Source organism: Globicephala melas, chromosome 6, assembly GCF_963455315.2.
Source record: "Globicephala melas chromosome 6, mGloMel1.2, whole genome shotgun sequence".
In the NCBI taxonomy this organism is placed as follows: domain Eukaryota; kingdom Metazoa; phylum Chordata; class Mammalia; order Artiodactyla; family Delphinidae; genus Globicephala; species Globicephala melas.
The window spans coordinates 25,584,537-25,591,212 of NC_083319.1; the positions used below are offsets into that span (position 1 = coordinate 25,584,537).

The window sequence follows — 6,676 nt, forward strand, 5'->3', positions numbered from 1 at the left end:
GAGAATACTCTGGTGGCTCACCTGGTGATGGTGAGGGACAGATTTCCTGAGCCTCTAACATGCAGGAAAATGCAGCTGACTTCACCTGGGACACCAGAACAAAAAGACACCCAGCCCAAAGTTCCTCTTGGCCCACATGTCACAGGAACAACCTACAAAGAAAAAGACACAACTGTGACTTGAGGAGCAAGATGGAGCGTGGTGCCCAGGGTCCAAGTTCAGGTGTGCCCATTGTAGACTGACGCTAGTGCTTCTAACCCCTACCTCAGAACTACCTTTTGAAGTGGGTATTTTAACCGTCTGTATTTAACAGAATGAGGATGCCAGCTCAGCAATATTGAGTGGCCTGCCCACGCTACAGGAATTTTAATTCACTTTCCCTAAATCCAATCCGAGGTTGTTAGATGCTTCCAACTTTGGAAGACCTTTTCTATGAGGTTCGTATCCCAGGATACAATGTTTCAATAGGAACTTGGGCAGAAGTAAATGAAGCCCAGCCACTGGGAACCAGCTATGATGTTTTAGGACATTGATCTAAGCCTTAGATTATAGGCCTGGCTCTGCTGTTTACTAACTAGTGGCCTCAGACATGTTACCACAGTCCATGCAGTTCCCTAAGCCAGACCCCTCCCTCTCACTCACCCTCCACATGTAATCCATTCTTACTGGTTCTGCCTTCTAAGTATCTTCAAATTTGTATACCTGTTTCCATCTTCACTGCTATCACTTTAGACCTGAACTATTGCAAGAACTCTTAAATGATCACTCCCCTTCCATTCATCCTCTCCCAATCCATTTTCTCCACGGCAACCTAAGTCATAGCACATCAATCCTTGACTTAAAACCCTTCAACAGCTTCCATTTATCTTCGGGTAAAACTAAATCTCCTATCATGGTCTAGGCCTCTGCAGACTCATCCCAACTCGCTTTCTGCCTCGCTTTCTAGGCTCCAGGCACGCTGGTGTTTCTGTCTTTCAAACGCTCCACGCTCCCCTCCTCGCAGAAGCCTCCATATACTTTGGTCCTTCCCAGGGGAGCGCTTTTCACATCCTCATTCACCCACTTAACTCGTTCTTCAGATCCCAGTTCATTATCATTGCACTCGGGAGCCTTCCTCATTCCTCCTCCCCCCACTAAATCAGTCCCTCCTGTTATATGTTCTCACGGCTCCCCCTGCACTCACCGCAGTTTGCAATTATACATCCTTTGGTGATTTTCTGTCTCACCCACTAGAGTGTGAGCTACATTAGGGTGGAGACTATGTCTGTTTCCCCACCATCATCTTATTCCCAGCGCCTCAGTTCAGAGCCTGGAATGTAGTAAAAACAATAATAATGACGCTGATGCTAGTGGCTATATTACTGATGCCTAGCATGTGTCTTGCTCCTAAGTATCAATACTTTACTCGAGTTAGTTCTCTTAAACCTTGAAAACCCTATGAATTTATAGGCACTCCACTGAGATCTTTTTTTTCTTTTTGGCTCAACTTTTTAATAGAAAAAATTCACTGATGTACAAAAATGCGAAAGTGTGACAATGACAACATATGGAATTCTGTGATTGAAAGTCCCCTCGAGTGCACACTGTGGTGCACATGCACCCGCCCACACGTACTCTGGCGTGGAAACATAAACTTAATGCAAACCAGGGCTACCAAGAAGCACCAACATGTGTTCTCCATTCCACCAACCACAGATCGATATCTGCTCCAAACATTCAGGAACAAAAAGTACAGCGTCTTCCAGGAACAGCAAGGCAGACTTCTTACTCACGATGGACCAGCGCAAATAAACCCAGCAAGAAGAGTACTGCACACTGAAACTTAGGATAGTCACTCACGAGGATGGTCACAACCCCAGTGTAAGGAACAAATCCCCTCGCTGTCCTCACAACATCGTTCTTCTCTAGCCAATGTCGTCCTTGTCTATACAGGCCTCGGGCATCAACCACACTGTTACCTCCTTTGGTCAGAAACTTCACAGGTCCATTTTGCTTTTCATGAATCTTCAAGACTCGGTGAACTATAGGAACCTCTCTTCCTTCTATCCTAAAAACAACAATTTCTTCCACTCCTACGGGATGATCTTCAACTCGACTTGCTAGAAAGAGAAAATCTCCTCTATGAAATGCACGTTCCGTGCTGCCGCCGAGCACCACGGCAACTGGACTTTCCCTTCCAGTTATAACCGTGAACCCCTTCCAGGGCACTGGTGCCGAGGAGACAGTCTTTCCAAAATTTAGGACTTGATAATAGAGCTGCCGCTTGTTCATCCACTGCACATCATCATCAAAAAATCGAGAAATACCATGGCGGGGCCGGCGAGGGGACATGGTCAGAAGAGAGGGCGAGATGTGACCCACGGGAGGAACGACTTGCACACGGGCCAGGCTCACACTAGACAGGACCCTCCTCCACTGAGATCTTTTTTTTTTTTTTTTTTTTTTTTAAATTTGGAAATCCAAGTTTATTTTTTGGTTCAAATTAAACAAACATTTTTTTGTCTACTATCATCTTGGATTCTATATTAAGCTTTATTTATTTTTTTTAAACATCTTTATTGGAGTATAATTGCTTTACAATGGTATGTTAGTTTCAGCTTCACAACAAAATGAATCAGTTATATATATACATATGTTCCCATATCTCTTCCCGCTTGCGTCTCCCTCCCTCCCACCCTCCCTATCCCACCCCTCCGGGCGGTCACAAAGCACCGAGCTGATCTCCCTGTGCTATGCGGCTGCTTCCCACTAGCTATCTACCTTACGTTTGGTAGTGTATATATGTCCATGCCTCTTTATCGCTTTGTCACCGTTTACCCTTCCCCCTCCCCATAGCCTCAAGTCCATTCTCTAGTAAGTCTGTGTCTTTATTCCTGTTTCACCCCTAGGTTTTTCATGACATTTTTTTTTCTTAAATTCCATATATATGTGTTAGCATACGGTATTTGTCTCTCTCTTTCTGACTTACTTCACTCTGTATGGCAGACTCTAGGTCTATCCACCTCATTACAAATAGCTCAATTTCGTCTCTTTTTATGGCTGAGTAATATTCCATTGTATATATGTGCCACATCTTCTTTATCCATTCATCCGATGATGGACACTTAGGTTGTTTCCATCTCTGGGCTATTGTAAATAGAGCTGCAATGAACATTTTGGTACATGACTCTTCTTGAATTATGGTTTTCTCAGGGTATATGCCCAGTAGTGGGATTGCTGGGTCATATGGTAGTTCTATTTGTAGCTTTTTAAGGAACCTCCATACTGTTCTCCACAGTGGCTGTATCAATTTACATTCCCACCAACAGTGTAAGAGGGTTCCCTTTTCTCCACACCCTCTCCAGCATTTATTGTTTCTAGATTTTTTGATGATGGCCATTCTGACTGGTGTGAGATGATATCTCATTGTAGTTTTCATTTGCATTTCTCTAATGATTAGTGACGTTGAGCATTCTTTCATGTGTTTGTTGGCACTCTGTATATCTTCTTTGGAGAAATGTCTATTTAGGTCTTCTGCCCATTTTTGAATTGGGTTGTTTGTTTTTTTGTTATGAAGCTGCATGAGCTGCTTATAAATTTTGGAGATTAATCCTTTGTCAGTTGCTTCATTTGCAAATATTTTCTCCCATTCTGAGGGTTGTCTTTTGGTCTTCTCTATGGTTTCCTTTGCTGCGCAAAAGCTTTTAAGTTTCATTAGGTCCCATTTGTTTACTTTTGTTTTTATTTCCATTTCTCTAGGAGGTGGGTCAAAAAGGACCTTGCTGTGATTTATGTCATAGAGTGTTCTGCCTATGTTTTCCTCTAAGAGTTTGATAGTTTCTGGCCTTACATTTAGGTCTTTAATCCATTTTGAGCTTATTTTTGTGTATGGTGTTAGGGAGTGATCTAATCTCATTCTTTTACATGTAGCTGTCCAGTTTTCCCAGCACCACTTATTGAATAGGCTGTCTTTTCTCCACTGTACATTTCTGCCTCCTTTGTCAAAGATAAGGTGACCATATGTGCGTGGGTTTATCTCTGGGCTTTCTATCCTGTTCCATTGATCTATACTTCTGTTTTTGTGCCAGTACCATACTGTCTTGATTACTGTAGCTTTGTAGTATAGTCTGAAGTTAGGAAGCCTGATTCCTCCAGCTCCATTTTTCGTTCTCAAGATTGCTTTGGCTATTCGGGGTCTTTTGTGTTTCCATACAAATTGTGAAATTTTTTGTTCTAGTTCTGTGAAAAATGCCAGTGGTAGTTTCATAGGGATTGCATTGAATCTGTAGATTGCTTTGGGTAGTAGAGTCATTTTCACAATGTTGATTCTTCCAATCCAAGAACATGGTATATCTCTCCATCTATTTGTATCATCTTTAATTTCTTTCATCAGTGTCTTATAATTTTCTGCATACAGGTCTTTTGTCTCCTTAGGTAGGTTTATTCCTAGGTATTTTATTCTTTTTGTTGCAATGGTAAATGGGAGTGTTTTCTTGATTTCACTTTCAGATTTTTCATCCTTAGTGTATAGGAATGCCAGAGATTTCTGTGCATTAATTTTGTATCCTGCTACTTTACCAAATTCATTGATTAGCTCTAGTAGTTTTCTGGTAGCATCTTTAGGGTTCTGTATGTATAGTATCATGTCATCTGCAAACAGTGACAGCTTTACTTCTTCTTTTCCGATTTGGATTCCTTTTATTTCCTTTTCTTCTCTGATTGCTGTGGCTAAAACTTCCAAAACTATGTTGAATAAGAGTGGTGAGAGTGGGCAACCTTGTCTTGTTCCTGATCTTAGTGGAAATGCTTTCAGTTTTTCACCATTGAGGACGATGTTGGCTGTGGGTTTGTCATATATGGCCTTTATTATGTTGAGGAAAGTTCCCTCTATGCCTACTTTCTGCAGGGTTTTTATCATAAATGGGTGTTGAATTTTGTCAAAAGCTTTCTCTGCATCTATTGAGATGATCATATGGTTTTTCTCCTTCAATTTGTTAATATGGTGTATCACGTTGATTGATTTGCGTATATTGAAGAATCCTTGCATTCCTGGAATAAACCCCACTTGATCATGGTGTATGATCCGTTTAATGTGCTGTTGGATTCTGTTTGCTAGTATTTTGTTGAGGATCTTTGCATCTATGTTCATCAGTGATATTGGCCTGTAGTTTTCTTTCTTTGTGACATCCTTGTCTGGTTTTGGTATCAGGGTGATGGTGGCCTCGTAGAATGAGTTGGGGAGTGTTCCTCCCTCTGCTATATTTTGGAAGAGTCTGAGAAGGATAGGTGATAGCTCTTCTCTAAATGTTTGATAGAATTCGCCTGTGAAGCCATCTGGTCCTGGGCTTTTGCTTGTTGGAAGATTTTTAATCACAGTTTCAATTTCAGTGCTTGTGATTGGTCTGTTCATATTTTCTATTTCTTCCTGATTCAGTCTTGGCAGGTTGTGCCTTTCTAAGAATTTGTCCATTTCTTCCAGGTTGTCCATTTTATTGGCATAGAGTTGCTTGTAGTAATCTCTCATGATCTTTTGTATTTCTGCAGTGTCAGTCGTTACTTCTCCTTTTTCATTTCTAATTCTATTGATTTGAGTCTTCTCCCTTTTTTCTTGATGAGTCTGGCTAATGGTTTATCAATTTTGTTTATCCTTTCAAAGAACCAGCTTTTAGTTTTATTGATCTTTGCTATCGTTTCCTTCATTTCTTTTTCATTTATTTCTGATCTGATTTTTATGATTTCTTTCCTCCTGCTAACTTTGGGGTTTTTTTGTTCTTCTTTCTCTAATTGCTTTAGGTGCAAGGTTAGGTTGTTTATTCGAGATGTTTCCTGTTTCTTAAGGTAAGATTGTATTGCTATAAACTTCCCTCTTAGAACTGCTTTTGCTGCATCCCATAGATTTTGAGTCGTCGTGTCTCCATTGTCATTTGTTTCTAGGTATTTTTTGATTTCCCCTTTGATTTCTTCAGTGATCACTTCGTTATTAAGTAGTGTATTGTTTAGCCTCCATGTGTTTGTATTTTTTACAGATCTTCTCCTGTGATTGATATCGAGTCTCATAGCGTTGTGGTCGGAAAAGATACTTGATACAATTTCAATTTTCTTAAATTTACCAAGGCTTGATTTGTGACCCAAGATATGATCTATCCTGGAGAATGTTCCATGAGCACTTGAGAAAAATGTGTATTCTGTTGTTTTTGGATGGAATGTCCTATAAATATCAATTAACTCCATCTCATTTAATGTATCATTTAAAGCTTGTGTTTCCTTATTTATTTTCATTTTGGATGATCTGTCCATTGGTGAAAGTGGGGTGTTAAAGTCCCCTACTATGAATGTGTTACTGTCGATTTCCCCTTTTATGGTTGTCAGTATTTGCCTTATGTATTGAGGTGCACCTATGTTGGGTGCATAAATATTTACAATTGTTATATCTTCCTCTTGGATCGATCCCTTGATCATTATGTAGTGTCCTTCTTTGTCTCTTCTAATAGTCTTTGTTTTAAAGTCTATTTTGTCTGATATGAGAATTGCTACTCCAGCTTTCTTTTGGTTTCCATTTGCATGAAATACCTTTTTCCATCCCCTTACTTTCAGTCTGTATGTGTCTCTAGGTCTGAAGTGGGTCTCTTGTAGACAGCAAATATATGGGTCTTGTTTTTGTATCCATTCAGCCAATCTGTGTCTTTTGGTGGGAGCA

The 6,676-nt window shown here is 40.4% G+C and overlaps 1 pseudogene; it reads right to left on the reverse strand.

Annotated features, from left to right (window-relative positions):
- Positions 1-1,764: 1,764 nt before the first annotated feature.
- Positions 1,765-2,280, reverse strand: LOC115854619 (signal peptidase complex catalytic subunit SEC11A pseudogene; annotated as a pseudogene).
- Between the last annotated feature and the right edge of the window lie 4,396 nt (positions 2,281-6,676).